At 39.1% G+C, this 21,682-nt stretch overlaps 1 protein-coding gene and 1 non-coding gene across 3 annotated transcripts in view; one reads left to right on the top strand and one right to left on the bottom strand.

Annotated features, from left to right (window-relative positions):
- Positions 1 to 21,682, top strand: part of SMARCA1 (SWI/SNF related, matrix associated, actin dependent regulator of chromatin, subfamily a, member 1) — a 776,730-nt gene that overhangs the window by 386,635 nt on the left and 368,413 nt on the right. The window lies entirely within an intron of this gene.
- Positions 17,255 to 17,385, bottom strand: LOC118013797. Its single transcript, XR_004680116.1, has one exon. It is a non-coding gene; the product is annotated as a small nucleolar RNA SNORA63 (small nucleolar RNA).

Here is a 21,682-nt window from a genome sequence, read left to right as displayed (position 1 = left end):
TATGTTGAGTGAAATAAGTCAAACAGAGAAAGACATGTATCATATGATCTCACTGAAATGAGGAATTCTTAATTGTAGGAAACAAACTGAGGGTTGCTGGAGTGGGGGGTGGGGTGGGAGGGATGGTGTGATTGGGTGATAGACACTGGGGAGGGTATGTGCTCTGGTAAGCGCTGTGAATTGTGCAAGACTGTTGAATCTCAGATCTGTACCTCTGAAACAAATAATGCAATATATGTTAAGAAAAAAAGAAGAAGAGGAAGGTAGCAGGAGGGGAAGAATGAAGCGGGGGAAATCGGAGGGGTAGACGAACCATGAGAGACGATGGACTCTGAAAAACAAACAGGGTTCTAGAGGGGAGGGGGGTGGGAGTATGGGTTAGCCTGGTGGTGGGTATTGAGGAGGGCACATTCTGCATGGAGCACTGGGTGTTATGCACAAACAATGAGTCATGGAACACTTCATCTAAAACTAATGATGTAATGTATGGGGATTAACATAAGAATAAAAAAAAAAAAAAAAGAAGCAGGCTTCCCGCCTAGCAGGGAGCCCAATGCGGGGCCAGAAATTATTTCTATTTAAAACTTATTCAATTTTTTGGGCGCCTGGGTGGCTCAGTCGTTAAGCGTCTGCCTTCGGCTCAGGTCATGATCCCAGGGTCCTGAGATCGAGTCCCACATCAGGCTCCCTGTTCGGCGGGAAGCCTGCTTCTCCCTCTCCCACTCTCCGTGCTTGTGTTCCGTCTCTCGCTGTGCCTCTCTCTGCCAAATAAATAAATAAAATCTTAAAAAAAAATTATTTAATTTTTAAAATAGGTATTATGTAAGTGTTTGGTACAATACTCAGAAGGTGTAAAAGTAAGTCATCTTTCATTCTTGTCCTTTAGCCAGATGTATCCAGCCAGGTATGTTCTTAGCATATTTATATATTAAACAAATGCTTGAATAGTACTTACTATGTGTTAGGCATTGTTCTAAGACTTTTATAAACATTAACTAATTTAATCCTGAAAAAGCCCAAACAAGGCAGGTAATATTTTCCCCATTATATATGAGTGAAGTTATTGAGGCACAAAGGAGTCACATAAGTATTAAGTGGTAGAGCCAAGAATCAAATTCAAGTTGGCTGACTTCAGAGTTCATGCTCTTAACCATAACGTTCTACTTACTTTCACATATACATATATACATATATTTTCCTGCAATTTTGGACAGATGGTAGCATACTATAGACTATAAACATTTTTATGGTCCTTACTTTTTCACTTAAGCGTACATTTTGGAGAGCATTTTCTATCAGTAACATATGGATGTCTAATGATTGGACCTTCCATAATATATATATATATATATATTTTAGTTTCAGATGTAGTGTTCAATAATTTATCAGTTGCATATAACACCCAGTGCTCATCACATCACGTGCCCTCCTTAATGCCCATCACCCATATACCCCTTCCCCCAGTGCCCTCACCTCCAGCAACTCTCAGTTTGTTTCCTATAAAGAGTATTTCATGGTTTTTCTCCCTCTCTGATGACTTCCCATTCAGTTTTCCCTCCCTTCCCCTATGATCCCCTGAATTGTTTCTTTATTCCACATATGAGTGAAACCATATCATAATTGTCTTTCTCTGATTGACTTATTTCACTCAGCATAATATCCTCCAGTTCCATCGACATTGATGTAAATGGTAAGTATTCATCCTTTCTGATGGCTGAGTAATATTTCATTGTGTGTGTGTGTGTGTGTACCACATCTTCTTTATCCATTCATCTGTCAATGAACATATTGGCTCTTTCCATAGTTTGGCTATTGTGGACACTGCTGCTATGAACACTGGGGGCAGGTGCCCCTTTGGATTGGACCTACCATAATCTATAAACAAGTTCCCTACTGATTAATTTAAAATACTTCTAATCTATTACAAAAACTCCAGTTTATATCTTTATACATTTGTCATTTATTATACATGAACATATATGTAGAATAAATTCTTAACAGTGGAATTTCTAGGTCCAAAGGTAAGTATATCCCAAATTTGATAGATATGATCCAATTGCTCTCCATATATGTTGTGCCAATTATACTCCCTTTCGCAACTTATGAGAGTGGCTATTTCTCCACATCCTCAGCAGCACAGTGTGTTAGCAAACTTTTTCATCATCACCAGTCTGATGGGTGGAAATAGTATCTCAATTAGGCTTTTAATTTGCATTTTTCTTATTTTGGATGAATTTGAGCAACTATTGTATGCATAATTTGGTATTTTTTTTCTATAAATAATCTGTTTATTATACTTTGATCATTTTCTATTTGGTCTTCTAAAGTTGATTTATAGGAGATCTTTTCATATTAGGAATGTTCCTATTCAGTGATATAAATTGGAAATATTTTCTCAATTTGTCATTTTTTTAACCTCATGGAAGTTTTTGGCACAGAGGAATTTTTATTTTTATGTAGTCAGCTGTATCGGACTTTTCTTTTTTAGCTTCTGGGTTTTGTGTCATACTTAGAACTTCTCCTGCACTCCAAAATTATTAAAAAAAAATTACTTCACTCTTCTAGTTATTTCATGGTTTCATTTTTTATGTTAAAACTGATCTATCTGGAATTTATTTGGGTCAGGTATGAGTTGTAGATTCAACTTTACTCTATTTCTGGATTTCTATCTAGTTGTCTCAACATCATTTATTCAGCTATTTCTTCCCCATGGATTTAAATACCACTTTTAGCATATACGAAATTCCTGTATGTTTGGGTTGATTTCTGGACTTTCTAGTCTATTCTATTGAGGAATCCCTACCTTTTTGAAAGGACTCTTCGGCTTACTAAAATATTCTTACAGGAGTCCTATAAATATTGGGTTGCCTTTTGTATTTGTGTTTGTTTATACATCACTAAGTACTTGGTAGCAAAAATTGGGGGAAAAAGGGGAGGAGGCAGTGAAGACTAATTTGTTAGCAACAAGTACATATTGATAGTCCATCTGAAACTTTCATGTAAATCAGTGAGAAAAGGGGAGTTGATTTATAAAAAGAGTAAGAAACCCCTGTTTATCTAAAATGTGAGATGCCTCCATAAAGCCACTCACAAGGTGCTATTCCAAAATATGCACAATGGATGAGAGTACTGGCTCTGCAGTCTGCCTAGATGATGCCTAGATGCCTAGTAATACTTTGAAATGCTGTGGCTGTTCTCTAAGGGCCTCATTGTACTGCCTGGCTTGTATATTCTTCCACAGTTCTTTTGGAATATAGCTTGATAGATTTACCTTCTCTAAGTCCAGTTAACTTTGGTCACTTAAACCCCTGGTAGATTTGAGTTCTCACTACCACTACTGCTTGATAGCTTAGAATTCTAGAGCAGGGGTTGGCAAACTACTGCCAGTAGGTCAAATCCAGACTCCTACCTGTTTTTGTGCTCAGATTTTTAAAGGATTATACAAAAACAAACCCAACCAACCAACCAACCAAAGAAGAATATGTAACAGAGGCAGTATGTGAACTGCAAAGCCTAAAATATTTACTATCTATGTGACTTTTTGCAGAAAATGTTTGCCAACATCTGTTCTGAGTATGGATTAGTTCTTTGTCTTTAAAAAATCATACTTATCTTGCCAATGACAAAGCAAGTTGCCTCTTACATTCTAAATGCAATTACAAGGCATTTACATGGTCTAGAAATAGGGTCTTGTTTTATTCTCCACCTTGTACCTCATCCAACTCTCATTTTCTTGTAGCAGCTGATGGAGATTCAAAGGTTCACAAGAGAATTTCCTTTGCATGACTTTGAGGCAGGAGTCATGGTTGAAAATCTGAGTGAACTTTCAAGACAGACTTTTCAAGCTGTGACCCTACCCTGTTGCAGCTTTGTTTAGAGTAAATCAAAGTAACTAGACATCAATTTATTTTTGAACCATCTATTTTCTTTTTCTTTTTTTTTGTGCACTCATAATGAATTGTTCGTTTTCTTTGTTGTTCCCCTCTTCCCTCCTCTGTGCATGCACACACATATATGTATTCTCTTTAGCTGAATCTCTGGGGTCTGGAAATTATTTCTTGGGTACATGAAATCATTGAATCATAGAATATTAGAGGAGTTGTAATATCATATAATACTTTTTATAATATTCAGGGAGTCTCAAAATATTTTACACAATTGAATTGTATACATAATTAAGCCAAGGCTCTAATTTTACATACCAGATAACTGGAATCATGGGAGGTTTAGTTAAATGTCCAAGGTCCCACAGCTAGGAAGGGACAGAGCTGGACTAGAGGATGTGTCTCCTGACTGCTGTTTCATTATCAAAAAAATAAAGCTCTTTCCTTGCCCAATATGCCTCCTCTTTTCCCTGAGGTACTAAAAGCAAGCTGGGTTGGAAAAGAAATATAAAGGAAGATATTGTCCTTCTAGCTTGTTCTCTTTTCCTTAGCATTCAGATTGGGCCTGTCCATGTTACTAGTTTCTCTCTCCAATATTCCACATTGAGGAGAAAATATTAAGTTTTATTCTTTTATTCTTACTTGCCTTATTGTACCTGGATTGCTGGGACAGCTCACCTTATAGTTTATTTTTGGAACAAAAGCTATTGTTGGTTAGTTAGAAATGGACCCTATTCTTTTCTTCTTCCCAAGTATGTCATCATTTCCCATCTCATCTGGACTATAATGAGTTGGAATACCTTTATCAAGATAGAGAATCCCCGGTTTCTTATAATCTCAACCTAGGTATACTTTGGCAAGTAGGGGCTGGAATTTCTAGCCTTCATATTTTGGTCTTGACTCCCAGTTCTTCCTAGAGCTCAATTAATCTCTCTGTCTTTCTTTCTCTGTCTATCTCTCTCTAACTCTCAAAATGTGTTTTAAAGACTTGTGCAACTTCTTAGGAAAGGCTTCTTTGCTCATCAGTGGGAAGATAAACAATATAGAGTGTCCACTTCATTTTAGAAACTACTTAGTTCATTCTTTCACATCTCTAGAGAACTAAAATACATTTTTTCCCAAGGTAGAGTGGACCTTAATGGTATTTAACAAGTGGAAGCTGCCTGCAGAGTGATAGAGTTTAACTGAAGTGGATAAAGATTCTTATTTTTTTTTTTAACCCATGAGGATGTCTTTGGCTGAATTCAGAGAACTCTCCACATTTGAGAGGGTCTCTTAGGTCTTTCATTCTCTCAGCTTAAACTCCAAGCTTTTCAGGGGACCACTTAGCATTAGCTATACTTGTATAGCCAAATCACTCTCCATATTTTCAAAACTAAAATATATCATCAGTGTTTTGGAATAAAGGATGGAGATGTTGAGCAAAGAGTTGTCTGAATTAATGAAGCATTTTGATGTTGTATTGACTGGTCCTTAGAAGAGCCACTTAAAAATATTAATAAGAATTATTCTGGGGTGCCTGGGTGGCTCAGTCAGTTAAGCATCCAACTCTTGATTTTGGCTCAGGTCATGACTTTGGGATGGTGAGATTGAGCCCTGCATTGGGCTCCATGTTCAGTGGGGAGTGTGCTTGAGATTCTCTCTCTCCCTCTCCCCCATGCTTCTCTCTCTAAAATAATGAATAAATAAATCTTTAAAAAAAGAATTAATTAGCTGGGTATTTCTTTGAATAGATTTAAGTATCCCTCTGGTTATCTTGTTTACAATATCCACTAGTTAAATCATCACCAGTTCACATGTGTAGGGTCCAAATCAATGGGTTTCTCATGTAAACCAGGCTCATTCTTTGGATTGCAAGAAGTTATGCTACAGTCACTTGCAGGTACACCCACACAGTCAGATCCCATGGAAAGGGGTGCATTTCTTAAGTATTTATAAAGGAACAAAAAAGAAACAGTTTTATGCATTTAGGAAAAAATAACAGATACTATAAAATATAGGGGGAGGTGCAGGATTTTTTCTAAAAAAAAAAAAAAGCAAATATCTATCTTTGGTCACTGGCTACCTCTACCTGGCTTCATGCTACTTTTCTGACTTTCACTCAATATACATTGGTGCAAGGCTTATTCTGCCCAGGCAATATCCTTTGTCCTATGCCTCATAGGTCCCTTTCCTATAGTGGCTCTTTAGTTAAAGTGAGAGGCATGAAGGTTTGTTGCAGGCTTCTTTGTAGCTCCTGCTGCTGCTGATCATTGGCTTCATTTTGCTTTACTTTCCCCGTTCATTACTTTGACACTTGGTGAATTGATACCCTCACTCCCCTCACTGCTCAGAAAGGCTTCACTATCTTTAACCAAGTAGCAGGCATTAATGGAATACACTGACATGTATACAGCAGATGCTGAATAAGAGCTCAACTTGGAGGCCCTCCTTAGTGACTTAGTACTGCATTTTGAGAGTGTGGAGGGCCCTGAAGGAAGAAGTATTTGAGATGTGTGCAGAGGATGGTGAGGTGTCCTAGGCTGGGAACCTTAGTTATGACACCAGCATTTTTAAGTTTCAGAGCTTTGGTTTATTGCAGATAAAGCTTAATTAGTTAGGCCAGTAATTCTTACCCTTTTGGACTTTCCATACCCCAGCTCTTTGATAACAGGAAAATCTTTGAAGAAGATATCTTGCTAAGATTGCCTTCTGGTGGCCCATTCTCCCATTCATTCACACCCTTGAGCAAGCTGACCTAGGTGCCTGTGCACCCATCAGTTGGAGCTCTATCTGAGCCTGTTTCCTGTTGTAGACATTCTTAATATTTTCACCACCCAACTTCACTTAACTGTCTTGAGTCCTTTTCTCTGAGGACCTCATTCTACTCAATGAAAAAGGATAATCAAGACACCAGATACATGAACCCATGCTAATCTCCTGCTTCTCTCAAGCAAGAATATCTCCATATAATTTCAGTGAACATGATTCCAGGAAAGTCTAAATGCTGAATCTTTGTTTCTGAATTCTCTTACTGAATGGTGAGACTTGTACATATTAAACAAGTCAGTGGAAGAAAAATTCTTGGTGGTGGTGGTAGTGTTCCTTGGTATTTCCTTTTGATATTTCTTGGAAATAACCATGTGTAAAAATCCTAGTGAGAATTTTTCATACATTTGGATGCCATGGCCTAAGTAGTTGACATTCCTATTAATACTACCTAGAAACACAGAGGTTCAAATAGGTACAATCACTATAGAGTGGAGGGTAGAGGGCCATGCTCTAGCAAAGGCAATGGAAAAATACCCAATTCTACAAAATCAAGGCCCCATTATATATGGGAACTGGTGCCAATGTTCAGATTTGCTTACTAGAGGGTAGCTATATTCTATTTCAAGCAAAAGAGATCTTAACCCTTCCTATGACCATATCCAGTCACCAACCCTTTCAATTCTGCTTCTTCCTCAGTAAGTTTTCCATCTTTCTTTTTTTTTTTAAAGATTTTATTTATTTATTTGAGAGAGAGAGAGAATGAGAGAGAGAGAGAGCATGAGGAGGGAAGGGTCAGAGGGAGAAGCAGACTCCCCGCCGAGCAGGGAGCCCTACGTGGGACTCGATCCCGGGACTCCAGGATCATGACCTGAGCCGAAGGCAGTCGCTTAACCAACTGAGCCACCCAGGCGCCCCAGTTTTCCATCTTTCAATTACAGTTTCCATAGCTTTAGTTAAGATGGTCACTGCCTTAAGCCTGCATAATGACCACAAATAACTCATCAGTTCTCCTACTCCCCACTGTAGTCTTTACTTTCTCCCTACCACAACCCTCTCTTTGCAATACATTATAGACACAGCAAAATGTTTATTCAACTGAATGAAATGCCACAAATTCAATTAACCTATAGTGTGGTTGTGATTGGGTCCATTCTTGCTCAGACTCATTCCATAGCTCTCCACTGCCTGCTGAAATAGGTACAAGCTCCATAAAAAAACTGTTCCCACTTTTTTCAGCTTTATCTGCCACTATGTCCCAAGATGGACCTGAGGTTCCTACCACACTCAATTTAGTTTGTGTCTTTTCCTATTGCCCAATGCTTTCTGTGCATTAAAAAGTTTTTTTCCAAATAAACTTTTGGAATAAAATAAGACCTGGGTTTGAATCCTGGCTCTGGCACTTAAACAGTAAGTGATTGTGAAAATCACATAAATGTTCTGATTTTTAGTTTCTCTCTATATAAAATGGGCATGCTAATAGTAGCTACCTCACTGGGTATTCTACCTCCTCAGCCTTTCATCAACTGATATTTGGGATCAAAATATCACCATTGTGAGCTCAGATTATGATTTTATTTTTTATTCAAACAATTTTTGTTTTGTTCCATATGCAATTGAATGATCCAGGGTTAAGCCACTGATCAGCAACCTTTAGAGGCTGATGTTACCCTGGTAAACTAATTTGTTACTATCCACATCTGTCCCTTGGCACCTAAGTAATATTTTTGCAAAGGCATTCATCCATTCAAGTTTTCATAGTGAATTACATGCATTTTCTTTTAGGATTTTTTTTCAGGATTTTATGGTGAAATTGGTGACCCACTGAGTTGTTGTCAAACCATGATTAAGAACTATAAAGCTAGGCCCTTCACATTCCATTAGTCATTCATCAAAGATTTATTGAGCACTTACTATGTGCCAACACTGTGCAAGGTGCCAGGGTTACATAATTGAGTAAGACACAATTTCTGTTCTCAAAGAGCCCATAATTTGGCAGGAGAAACAAATAGGCAAGCCAACAATGACAATATAGAGTGATAAAAGCTGTGAGAGTAGAAAATACAGGTGGCAGAAGAACTCCAGCAGGCCATTAAACAGTACTTTGTGCTCTGAAGAGCTGCTGTGTTTCCCCTCATACATAGAGGTGACACTTAGAGCCTTGTATCTGTTAGTTAGCTTTCACAGAGCCAACCACATACTCTCTCGGTGACCCCAGTGACCAATGGCACAGAACTTTAAGATGACTGGCCAGAGTTCAGGGGTCAGTCAATGGCTGTGGAAGAAAGCAGAGCTAATTGGCCCACAAGGGCTTCAAATTGGCAAGCATGGCCTCATTAGCACTGTGCTTGCTCCTCCCTTCTACGTGCTCTGGTTACCAACTCGGCTTCCCAAAGAGGCCTTTAGAATCCAAGTATCTTTGGTCAGCTTTTTGCTCTCTGAGTCTTATAAGCATCCCTGAGAGTATTCTTCACCCTTGATTTTTAGAAGAGGAAACCAAGGCACAAAGAAAATCAGATTGAAGTGAAATTGCTGACAATTTCATGAGAAGTTTTCTAGCTTCTTTGATGAGTTTTACATCCTCATGTGATCTGTGCACCACTAGGGTGGGTAATAGACTGCTTCTACCAACACTTGACCTTCTAAGCTGTGGAGGGTTGCTCACTGCAAATTGTAACATTAGCTCTGAAAATGAGTCTTTCAAACACAGATGGGGGAAAAGTTTCCTGATTATCCCTTTTTTTGTTTCATCTTCACACCTCCTCCAAGTTCAAACCACTCTGTTCCTCCAAAATATCAAGTTTTCTCCCCAGCACCCCCCAGTCCTTAACAAGCTGTTGATGTTCCAGAAAATGTCTTTTCTTATGAAAGACACATCACTGGCAACTAAACAGCTGGAGTCCTCTGACAGCCAATCAGCCAGGCCTTCGGGTATAAGTGTGATGAGCAACTCAGCTAGAAAGTGTCTATTCTCTAGCTGAGCAAATGTCATCTCCACCAGGAAGCTGCGAAAAGGATGGTGAGAGACTGCACTGAAGTGTCTGTGAGGCTGAAAAAAAAAATCTATAAATACAAATATGCTGCAATATGGGAGTGCCTGATTCAAGGGTAAATATATGAATGCATCTCTCTTTAGAATGTTCAGAAGCACTATTTACATGCTCTGCACATTAAATGGAATAATTATAAGTAATATGTCTTTTTTTTTTAAAGATTTTATTTATTTATTTGACAGAGAGACACAGTGAGAGAGGGAACACAAGCAGGGGGAGTGGGAGAGGGAGAAGCAGGCTTCCCGCGGAGCAGGGAGCCCGATGCAGGGCTCGATCCCAGGGCCCTGGGATCATGACCTGAGCCGAAGGCAGACGCTTAATGACTGAGCCACCCAGGTGCCCCTATAAGTAATATGTCTTAATAGATTATTAACCTTAACAATATTAATTCATAGATTTTCCTAAATAGACTCTTGCAAGAAATTAATAGCCTTGTATAACTATACTGTCCTTTGTGTTTGAAGAAAATGGCTACCTACCACCAGTAGGATAAGACTGTTGAGTTTGGCTGTTAATTGGAATTGGCTTACTCTAATCCTTGTATATACTTATTAAGGTTATCAACATTTTTCTGAGCAGAGGTTCCTAGACCAGTTTAAAAAAAAGAAAAATTGTGTGTGTGTGTGTGTGTGTGTAGATAGATAAGTATAGATATATACTTGAAGAACTAATATTAAATTGCCAGAATTTTATTTTGCCATGTAAGAACACGCATACACACAACTACCAATTACTGTTACTATTTTATTTAAGAAAGAGGTAGTTTAAAAACAAGCAAGCAGGAAGGCCAGAGCATTAAAATAAAAACCATTTTAGTTGACTATATTAAATTATATGACTTAGTCTCTTTAAAAAAAAGATAAAAATGAACTTAGACAAAAAAATAAAAGACAAAAACATAATTAAATTTAATCTTTGTTATCTTTATCTTTGTTTTTATTTCATCTCCAGCAAGGGTAAACTCCATCACAGATTGGCACAAATCCATGAGCTGGCATATTGGAACCACCTTTTGAACGTGTGAGCTGATCTCAGCTATAAAAAATGGGCTAGGGATTAGCACTCTGAAACAGGTCCCTCACAAAGCCTCATTCCAAATGTGGACCTTCCCTATTGACTAGACCATGTCTTCTTATTATAGGATTTTGATAAGACCTCCAGGCATTTCTTAAAAGATCTAGGTATAGCTCAGATTCTCTAGTCTACTGACAAGATGGTTAATGGGTTGTGAAAATCTGACTGGACAGAAAAATTGTTAGTGTGGTACAAAATGAAACTACTCCTCTTCTATCTTGGAAGAGTCAGTCAGTAATGGTAAGTTTCCTAAAATTAAACTCTTGCCCAAATTTCTACTGAAATAATTTGACATTTAACCAGCTGACCATTATCATACTGCATTAAGTAATCAAACTTTCTGTATGGCTTTGACTATTCTCTTTCCATTAGTTGACTCTTTTTGACTTTATGTCTCTTTGACCAATTTTAATTATTTTATCATTTTGGCTATCATGCTGGATTCCCATTATTTTTTTTGACACTGTGATCAGGATATTAGCTTGTATGCTGTTAAAAAACAAAATTCAATGGAATAAGTTTGAAGATCTAATTGGCTTTATTAAGCAATTCATGAGTCAGGCAGCATCCCATCTAGTGATTAGAGGGGAGCTCTGAGGAGTTGTACAAAATAGATTTTTATAGGAAGGAGGATAGGGCAAGGAAGTAATTAGCAAAACAAAAGATTGTTTCAGGCATGGTCACTTTCCCTTAGAAGAAAGTGCAGGGGGTCTTGTCATGCAGATTACCTCATCATCCTTTGAGGGGGAGGGGAAGGGAGAGGGCCCATGTGACAGATTACCCCCTTGGTGCTGATCAGAAAATTCCTGACTGATTAAGACTACATTTCTGGGGGAGATCAAAATTATAGTTAGGTTAGGTATTAAGCTCTAATTTGGTGACTTGGTCTTGCATAAGTGACTCCATCTTGGGCCTGTGGGTTTCTTTTCAGCAATGCTGTCCTCTTTATGACCTTAGAGTTTTCATCCTGGCACATTCTCATGCCCCATGGTTCATACCTCTCCTAGCTTCCTTCATCATGCAGGCTTTGGTATTTGTACATATTGCCTTCTGGCTATTTCTTATGCTGTTACAATTCTGACATCTTTCCCACTTTACATTTTTTCCCTCACATCTCTCACTGTTCTTGCTTCTTTGTTTCATAGCAACATGTACATGCAGTCCTCAACTGAAAATGCAATTCACTTAACATATATTTGGATTCACTGTTTGCAAGGCACTGTGTTTGGCTCTGTGGAGGATTTGGAGATAGGTGTGGCCCAATTTCTGCCTCTAAGGAACTTATGGTTGAATAGAAGGTGAAGATAAATATTCACCCCAATATCCACTAATAGCTAGACCATAACAATTTCCCGAAGGAGAAATATGAGGAAGAAGAGATTGTATCTAGCTAGGTGATTAGGAAAGGTTCAGAGAGGAGGGAATATCTGAGATGGTTCTTGAAGGTGTATAGGATTTTTTTTTTAAAGGTTTTATTTATTTGACAGAGAGAGCACAAGCAGAGGGAGAGAGAGGGAGAAGCAGGTTCCCTGCCGAGCAGGGAGCCCGATGTGGGGCTTGATCCCAGGACCCTGGGATCATGACCTGGGCCGAAGGCAGCCGCTTAACCGACTGAGCCACCCAGGCGTCCCGGTGTATAGGATTTTGACAGGTAGAGATGGAACTGGGAGAAGAGCATGAGCAGAGAGTTGGAATGATTCTCCATGATGGGCCATACCTAGAGAATTTGGAGCACAGACATTACCATTTGTCTGACTAAAGCAAACTGTAAGTGCTATGGCAAAGATAAAAGAATAAAAATGACAGTAATTTAAAGACTTTATTGATTTAAAATCAGCAAATTATGGTAATTGGTTTAACACAAGTATTTTTAATTGTTAAGAGTAGTGATTTGAATAAATTAATTAAAAAACACATGGAGTTAATTGAGTTCACATCTATTAGCTGTGCAATCTTCAGGCAGGTTACTTAGCAGATCTATGCCTCAGTTCCCTTACCTGTAGAAAATGAGATAATGGTTAAAACAGCGCCTGACATATAGTAAGCACAGAAAGAATTGTTGTCATTATTACTTAAAAACAGAGTCTGCTTGGGCGCCTGGGTGGCTCAGATGGTTAAGCATCTGCCTTCGGCTCAGGTCATGATCCCAGAGTCCTGGGATCGAGTCCCGCATCGGGCTCCCTGCTCCGCGGGAAGTCTGCTTCTCCCTCTGCCTCTCTCTCTCTCATGAATAAATAAATAAAATCTTAAAAAAAACAAAACAAAACAAAAACAGAGTCTGCTTATGGGTTGAGGTATGCATTTGTGCATAGGCACATATGGAGGGACTATCTGCTAATTTGCAGACTGACCACTCTAGATCTATGCCTGGGATCTCTGCATATTGCCATGATCTGGAAGTCCTCTACTAGGCAGGACTTAGACTTGAAAGATTACCAGGAAGAAAGAACAAATAATGTGTATTCCAAATCATATGTAGCCTGTTAGAGAAGTTTGAGGCTTGCCTGAAACACTAAAAGTCATTTTGCTCGAAGTAGACAATATTCCAGATTTAGTCTCAAGATGCTCAATGCTGTTGCCACCTTTTCGAGCACAGGTGTGAGTCAGTTAGGCATGGGTGTGTGATTTTCTGGTCTTTCAGCTGATACAAAGAAAGTCTGATTGCTTTGCTTGGCACCTAACAATGGGCAGCAGGTGGGTTCACTCACCATTTGCTGGGAGGAAGCATTGTTTTCCTCCTGGGGTATGTTTAAATCAGGGAGGTTGTTTGGTGGAAGAGGGGCTGGATGAAATCGCTGCTGTCAGTGGCTCTGCATTAGGAAGACCGGGTTTGTCAAACTTACCTAAAAGATCAACTACATTGTTGGGGTGTGTGGTATTTAAGTGGGGTGTCTGATCGGATGGGGGCCCCCAAATGCAGGACAAGGATCTGGTGGAACCAGTGGTGTGGGCACTGTAAGGATTCTACCCGAGGCAGAACAAAGGAGATAGAAGTTTATTGATTACACAGCAGGGGAGTGGGGGGGCAGGGCAAGATAGCAGAGGAGAGGCTGTCTGCCATGAGGCAGTGGGTTTGGAATACACTGCAAGAGAGTGGGCCGCCAGCAGGCCAGCAAAGGAGAGGATGGATGTCTGCAATGAGGCAGTGGGTGAGGGCTGTTTTTAAAGGGGGAAGATGAGAAGGTATGGCCAAGTATGGAATTTTACCTTTTTTGGTAACTGGGCTTAGTTATAAGTAGACTATTGGTTAGTTAGGGCCTATGGATATTTTGAGGTGGTTCACCCTATGGACCTGTCTGGATTCAGCCAGGGGGTCCCTGTGGACCCTTTCTACATTCCATCACTCACACCTGTTGCCTAAAAGTGGCCTTAACAGGGTGGTTATTTTTTAGAGTGTAAAAGTTCCTTAAAATGAAGATGATTTTCTAGTGTTTCATGCTTTAACATATAGACCATTGATTGAGAGGAGTCAAAACTAAAGTGTTTCCAGCGTTTTGATCACATGAAGATCCATTAGGAAAATGCAACAGTCTCTGGAGTTGGTGAAAATTCACTTTATTTATTTACCTATTTATTTATTTACTTATTTATATTCCAGTTAGTTAGAGTGTAGTATTGGTTTCAGGAGTAGAATTTAGTGATTCATCACTTACATATAAAACCCAGTGCTCATCACAACATGTGCCCTCCTTAATACCCATCACCCATTTAGCCCATGCCCCCACCCACCTCCACTCTGGTAACTATGTTTGTTCTCTACAGTTAAGAGTCTCTTATGGTTTGCCTCCCTCTCTATTTTTATCGTATTTATTTTTCTTTCCCTTCCCCTATGTCCATCTGTTTTGTTTCTTAAATTCTTTTTTTTTTTAAAGATTTTATTTATTTGACAGAGAGAGAGCACAAGTAGGCAGGGAGGCAGGCACAGGGAGAAGGAGAAGCAGGCTCCCTACCAAGCAGAGAGCCCGACACAGGGCTCGATCCCAGGACCCTGGGATCATGACTTGAACCAAAGGCAGACACTTAACTGACTGAGTCACCTAGGTGCCCCTGTTTCTTAAATTCTATGTATGAGTGAAATCATATGATATTTGTCTTTCTCTGACTGACTTATTTCACTTAGCATAATACACTCTAGTTCTATCCACATTGTTGTAAATGGCAAGATTTCATTCTTTTTGATGGCTGAGTAATATTCCAGCACACACACACATACACCACCTCCTCTTTGTCCATTCATCAATTGATGGATATTTGGGCTCTTTCCATAATTTGGCTATTGTTGATAATGCTGCTATAAACACTGGGGAGCATGTGCCCCTTCAGATCAGCACTTTTTTATCTTTTGCATAAACACCTAGTAGTGCAATTGCTGGGTAGTAGGGTAGTTCTATTTTTAACTTTTTGAGGAACCTCCATACTGTTTTCCAGAATGGCTGAACCAGTTTACATTCCCATCAACAGTATAAGAGGGTTCCCCTTTCTCTGCATCCTCTCCAACATTTGTTGTTTTCTGAGTTGATAATTTTAGCCATTCTGACAGGTGTGAGGTGGTATCTCATTGTGGTTTTGATTTGTATTTCCCTGATAATGAGTGATGTTCAGCATTTTTTCACGTGTCAGCCAGTTGTATGTCTTCTTTGGAGAAATGTCTGTTCATGTCTCCTGCCCATTTCTTAACTATTATTTGTTTTTTGGGTGTTGATTTTGATGAGTTCTCTATAGATTGTGGATAGTAGTCCTTTCTCCAATATGTCATTTGCAAATATCTTCTCCCATTCCGTTGGTTACCTTTTAGTTTTATTGATTGTTTCCTTCACTGTGCAGGCCTTTTTATCTTGATGAGGTCCCAGTAGTTCATTTTCCCTTTTGTTTCCCTTGCCTCCAGAGACATGACTAGAAAGAAGTTGCTGCAGCCGAGGTCAAAGTGGTTGCTGCCTGTAATCTCCTCTAGGATTTTGATGGTTTCCTGTCTCACATTTAGGCCTTTCATCCATTTTGAGTTTATTTTTGTGTATGGTGTAAGAAAGTGGTCCAGTTTCATTCTTCTGCATGTTGCTGTCCAATTTCCCCAACAACATTTGTTGAAGAGATCATCTTTTTTTTACATTGGATATTCTTTCCTGCTTTGTCGAAGATGAGTTGGCCATAGAGTTGAGGGTCCATTTCTGGGCTCTCTATTCTGTTCCATTGATCTATGTGTCTGTTTTTGTGCTAGTACCATACTGTCTTAATGATGACAGCTTTGTAATACAGCTTGAAGTCTGGAATTGTGATACCTCCAGCTTTGGTTTTCTTTTTCAACATTACTTTGGCTATTCAGGGTCTTTTCTGTTTCCATACAAATTTTAGGATTGTTTGTTCCAGCTCTGTGAAAAATGCAGATGTTATTTTGATTGGGATTGCATTGAATGTGTAGCTTGCTCTGGGAAGCATAGACATTTTAACAGTATTTGTTCTTCCAATCCATGAGCAAGGAATATTTTCCAATTTCTTTGTGTCTTCCTCAATTTCTTTCATAAGTGTTCTATAGTTTTCAGAGTACCAATCTTTTGCCTCTTTGGTTAGGTTTATTCATTGGTATCTTATGGTTTTTGGTGGGATTCTAAATGGGATTGATTCCTTGATTTCTTTCTTCTGCCTCATTGTTAGTGTATAGAAATGCAACAGATTTCTGTACATTGATTTTATATCCTGCAACTTTGATGAATTCATGAATCAGCTCTAGGAGTTTTCTGGTGGGGTCTTTCAGGTTTTTACATAGAGTATCATGTTGTCCGTGAAGAGTGAAATTTTGAATTCTTCCTTGCTGATTTGGATGCTTTTTATCTCTTTTTGTTGTCTGAGAGTTGCGGCTAGGACTTCCAGTATTATGTTGTACAACAGTGGTGAGAGTGGACATCCTTGTTGTATTCCTGACCCTAGGGGAAAAGCTCTGTTTTTTCGCATTGAGGATGATAATAGCTGTGGGTCTTTCATATATGGCCTTTATGATGTTGAGGTATGTTCCTTCTATCCCTACTTTCTTGAGGGTTTTTATTCAAGAAAGGATGCTGTATTTTGTCAAATGCTTTTTCTGCATCTATAAAGAGGATTATATGGTTTTTATCCATTTTTTATTAATGTGTTGTATCATGTTGATTGTTTTACAGATATTGAACCACCCCTGAAGCCCAGGAATAAATCACACTTGATCATGGTGAATAATCCTTTTAATGTACTGTTAGATTCAATTAGGTAGTATCTTGGTGATTTTTTTATTTTTTTATTTTTATTTTTATTTTTTTAAAGATTTTATTTATTTATTTGACAGAGACACAGCGAGAGAGGGAATACAAGCAGGGGGAGTGGGAGAGGGAGAAGTAGACTCCCCGCTGAGCAGGGAGCCTGATGCGGGGCTAGATCCCAGGACCCTGGGATCATGATCTGAGCCGAAGGCAGACGCTTAATGACTGAGCCACCCAGGCGCCCCTCAAGTCAGTGTTTTACTTGGTAAACATGTCTGAGACCATGCATCCCTGGCTGCTAAGCACCATGGTGGACAGGGCTAGAAAGGTAACAGCTTTATTTTGAGCAGGGGGCAAAGACAAGGCAGCACTTTACAGCTACATTGTAACTAGATCCTGCATCGGTGATTTTTGCATCTATGTTCATCAGGGATATTGGCCTGTAATTCTTTTTAGGGGACTCTTTGGTTTTGGAATCAAGGCAATGCTGGCCTCGTAGAATGAGTTTGGAAGTTTTCCTTCCATTTCTGTTTTTTGGAACAGCTTCAGAAGAATAGGTATTAATTATTCTGTAAATATTTGGTAGAATTCCCTTGGGAAGCCATCCAGCCCTGGACTCTAGTTTGTTGGGAGATTTTTGATTACTGATTCCATGTCTGTGCTGGTTATGGATCTGTTCAAATTTTCTATTTCTTCCTATCTGAGTTTTGGTAGTTTATATGTTTCTAGGAATTTATCCATTTCTTCCAGATTGCCTAATTTGTTGGCATATAATTGCTCATAATATTCTCTTACACTTATATCACAATATTCTCTTATAATGTTTGTATTTCTGTGGTGTTGGTTGTGATCTCTCCTCTTTCATTTGTGATTTTATTTATTTGGGTCCTTTCTCTTTTCTTTTTGATAAGTCTGGCTTGGGTTTATCAATTTTCTTAAGTCTCTCAAAGAACCAGCTCCTAGTTTCATTGATCTGTTCTTTTTTTTTTCTTATCTATATTTATATCTATAGATTTCTGCTCTAATCTTTATTATTTTCCTTCTGCTGTTTTAGGCTTTATTTGCTATTCTTTTTCCAGCTCCTTTAGGTGTAAGTTTAGGTTGTGTATTTGATTTTTCTTCTTGAGGAAGGCCTGTATTGATATATACTCCCTCTTGGGACCACCTTTGCCGCATCCCAAAGGTTTTTGACTGTCGTGTTCTCATTTTCATTTGCTTCCATGTATTTTTTTTTCATCTTTAATTTCCTGGTTAATCCACTCACTCTTTAGTAGGATGTTCTTTAACCTCCATGTATTTGTGGTCTTTCCAAATTTTTTCTTGTGGTTGACTTCAAGTTTCATAGCATTGTGGTCTGAAAATGTGCATGGTATGATCAATCTATAAAGTACTTATCAAACCCAACACCCAAAAACCAAATAATCTGGGTTTGATAAGTACTGTGTAGATCTTGGATGCCAGCCCTTTATCAGATATGCCATTTGCAAATATCTTCTCCCATTCTGTGGGTTACCTCTTAGGTTTGTTGACTGTTTCCTTTTTGGAAGACATGAACAGACACTTCTCCAAAGAAGACCTATAAATGGCTAACAGACACATGAAAAAATGCTCCACATCACTTGCCATCAGGGAAATAACAAATCAAAACCACAACGAGCTACCACCTTACACCAGTGAGAATGGCCAAAATTAACAAGACAGGAAATAACAAACGTTGGTGAGGATGTGGAGAAAGGGGAACCCTCTTACACTGTTGGTGGGAATGCAAGCTGGTGCAGCCACTCTGGAAAACAGTATGGAGGTTCCTCAGGACATTAAAAATAGAGCTACCTTATGATCCAGCAATTGCACTACTGGGTATTTACCTCAAAGATACAGATGTAGTGAAAAGAAGGGGCACCTGCACCCCAATGTTCATAACAGCAATACCCACAATAGCCAAACTGTGGAAGGAGCCCAGCTGTCCTTCAACAGATGAATGGATAAAGAAGATGTGGTTTATATATACAATGGAATATTACTCAGCCATCAGAAAGGATGAATATCTACCATTTACATCGACATGGATGGAACTGGAGGGGATTATGCTGAGCGAAATAAGACAATCAGAGAAACACAATTATCATATGGTTTCACTCATATGTGGAACATAAGGAATAGTGCAGAGGACAATAGGGGAAGGGAGAGAAAACTGAATGGGAAGAAATCAGAAGGAGACAAACTATAGGAGACTCTTGACTCTGGGAAACAAACTGAGGGCTGTGGAAAGGGAGGTGGGTGGGGGATGGGGTAACTGGGTGAGGGGAATTAAAGAGGGCACATGATATGATGAGCACTGGGTGTTATAATGTTCAGTGATTCCTTAGTTGAATATATCAAAAACTAATAATGTACTATACGTTGGCTAATTGAATTTGAATTAAAAAATGGGAACTATCATGTTAGAAAAAAATCAAGTTGCCTCCTCTTGAAGAATCAGAAGATCTAACAGGATTTGGCCAATGTTCCCATGTGGCAAAAGGAGGCTGGAGTGGATGAGAAATGCATTCTCTGTTTCCCTGAAGTCCCCACCGCTCTTGGATGCTTCATAACCCATCCAGTTTTACTTATTTATACTACTTGGTGGATTCCTGGAGGAGTTTGTAATTCCTGACTGAAGTACCAGAGTTCAGAGTAAGCAAATATATATATTTAAATATATATCCATATAATTATATATATGTATATATTATATATATCCCATCTGTTAACTCATATACTCACCAGTGGTTTGTGGGGGGGGGGGGAGGTAGGTTTCTAGAATATGATATTGTGTCTTATAAGGCTGTTTTTTTCTGGGCTGTGCAAAGGGAATTGCTTACCCTTGCCCCTGGTTTCCTTCTTTGTTCACTATGATCAGCTTGGTATTTTGTTTGGTTATCAGCATTTGTGAAGAAGGACAGTGTGACCTCTGGGGCAGGAGGACCCTTAGAGTGAAGAAAGCTGTTAGCAAATCAATCCTAAAGTGATTTATTTCCAGGCAGTAGATAGCGAGGCAGTGTATATTTATCATTTGGACAAGGCCTTAATAAAGATAAATTCGGAGTTTGAGTTCCTCTAAGGAAGTGGCTTTAACTTCCAACATATGCCAAAATGCACGTCACAGCTAATTAGGTGGTGTCCACATGTGCCTTGCAAGTGGGTATAGTTAGGCAATGGATAGGAATGATGTGCATGTCTGCATTTAGATGTGTCATTGATGGTCTAAAAATTCAGGGGGCTTTGAGACTAAGGAGCAATGTCAAGATTTAAATCAAAGGAGATCCCCAAAGCTAATAATGAATGTGTGCTCATTATAAAATCTATGTCAAGTCTTTGTTTAGCTGTAGCATAGAGGGCAAATGAGCAGAATGACAGTCTTACATCCATATGATGAATAAAATCACGATTGCTGAATTTCATTTTTATTTTCTCCCATTTGCATTTGTCGGATCTCTGCATTTACCAAAAAGAAAAGGGATAGGAGGGTTGAAAGGCCTGACTGTTACCCAAATGATCTCAGAAACTTCGGGCTCTCTGCCTTGAGAATCAGAACCTGGACTAAGATAAGGGAAGCCAGTCCCTTGGGGCATAGGATTTAAGAAGACTGTCTCTCTCAGGGTCATGCAAGTACAGGGTCAGTGTGTTTGGGTGAGCACCTCCTTAAATTGTGCTCCCTAGTGACCTGGCTTGGCTCAACAGGGATCATTGTCATTCTTGAATTGTGAGGCTATCACGTTCTCACCAAGGGAGTGGGAAGGCCAAAAACATGTAGAATACTTACAAAGTCATGTACAATAATATGTGCAATAACAACTTATTAGGACACACTGCACTGATAATACTGTAAACCCTTACATAGTCACAGTAAGGAAAGGGAGCAGTCAGTATAAATTAGTAGCATGTCTGAATATCTTTTTCTCAATTCCAAAGGCTAATCATGGAATTAAGGGCTAACAAGGTACTGCCAAGGAGAGAGCCTGTAGGTGAGAATTGAGGACCCCACTCTGAAGTTCTGTGGTTTGTGATTGATGCTTTAGTTGAGGGGCTAATAGAGACTAAAACTTATTTCCTCAACTAGGCTAAGAACCTCTAAAATCTTGGTAACATGATTCATTTACTTGTGAAACCTTTTTCCAGACAGAGACCAAAAGAGAAACTTCAGCCCTGTCTCATTTATGACAATTTCCAAGTAGAAAATAGTTCCAGCTAGGGGTTTCATTATGCAGGCTAGAGGAGTGATGCTGGAGGCCTGAGGTCTCCTTTGCTCCATATGAATCAGATTAGATTACAAAGTAGTCTCTGTTTTCAACCCCATCCCACTTCATCTCCTTTCCCTTCTTCCACTCTAACCCTCAAGGCCCAGAACATATGTCAGGACTGAGGAAAGAACAGGCTAAAATAGGGCCTATCTGAGAAGAGTCCTCCTCATTCAGCTTTAATTGCAACCTGACTTGACACTTTCCAAATGGAAGATCATTGAGTGCTTCCAGGTGGGGGAAAAAAAAGCCAACCACCTCTTCAAAAATTATCAAACTGACTCAAAATTACTGGCACAAAATTACTCTTATGAAGCAGAGAGGCTCTCTGAAAATGAATTCCAAACATAAGGATTAGTATTTCCTTTGAAATGGTCGCAGCCCATGGAGGGGAAAAGTCTTTGATAAAATGTGGTTTCCAT

This window comes from Mirounga leonina, unplaced genomic scaffold (genome assembly GCF_011800145.1).
Source record: "Mirounga leonina isolate KUSES-001 unplaced genomic scaffold, KU_Mleo_1.0 Mir_101664, whole genome shotgun sequence".
In the NCBI taxonomy this organism is placed as follows: domain Eukaryota; kingdom Metazoa; phylum Chordata; class Mammalia; order Carnivora; family Phocidae; genus Mirounga; species Mirounga leonina.
The sequence above is the reverse complement of the archived record's forward strand: the minus strand, read 5'-3'. Positions and strand labels throughout refer to the sequence as shown.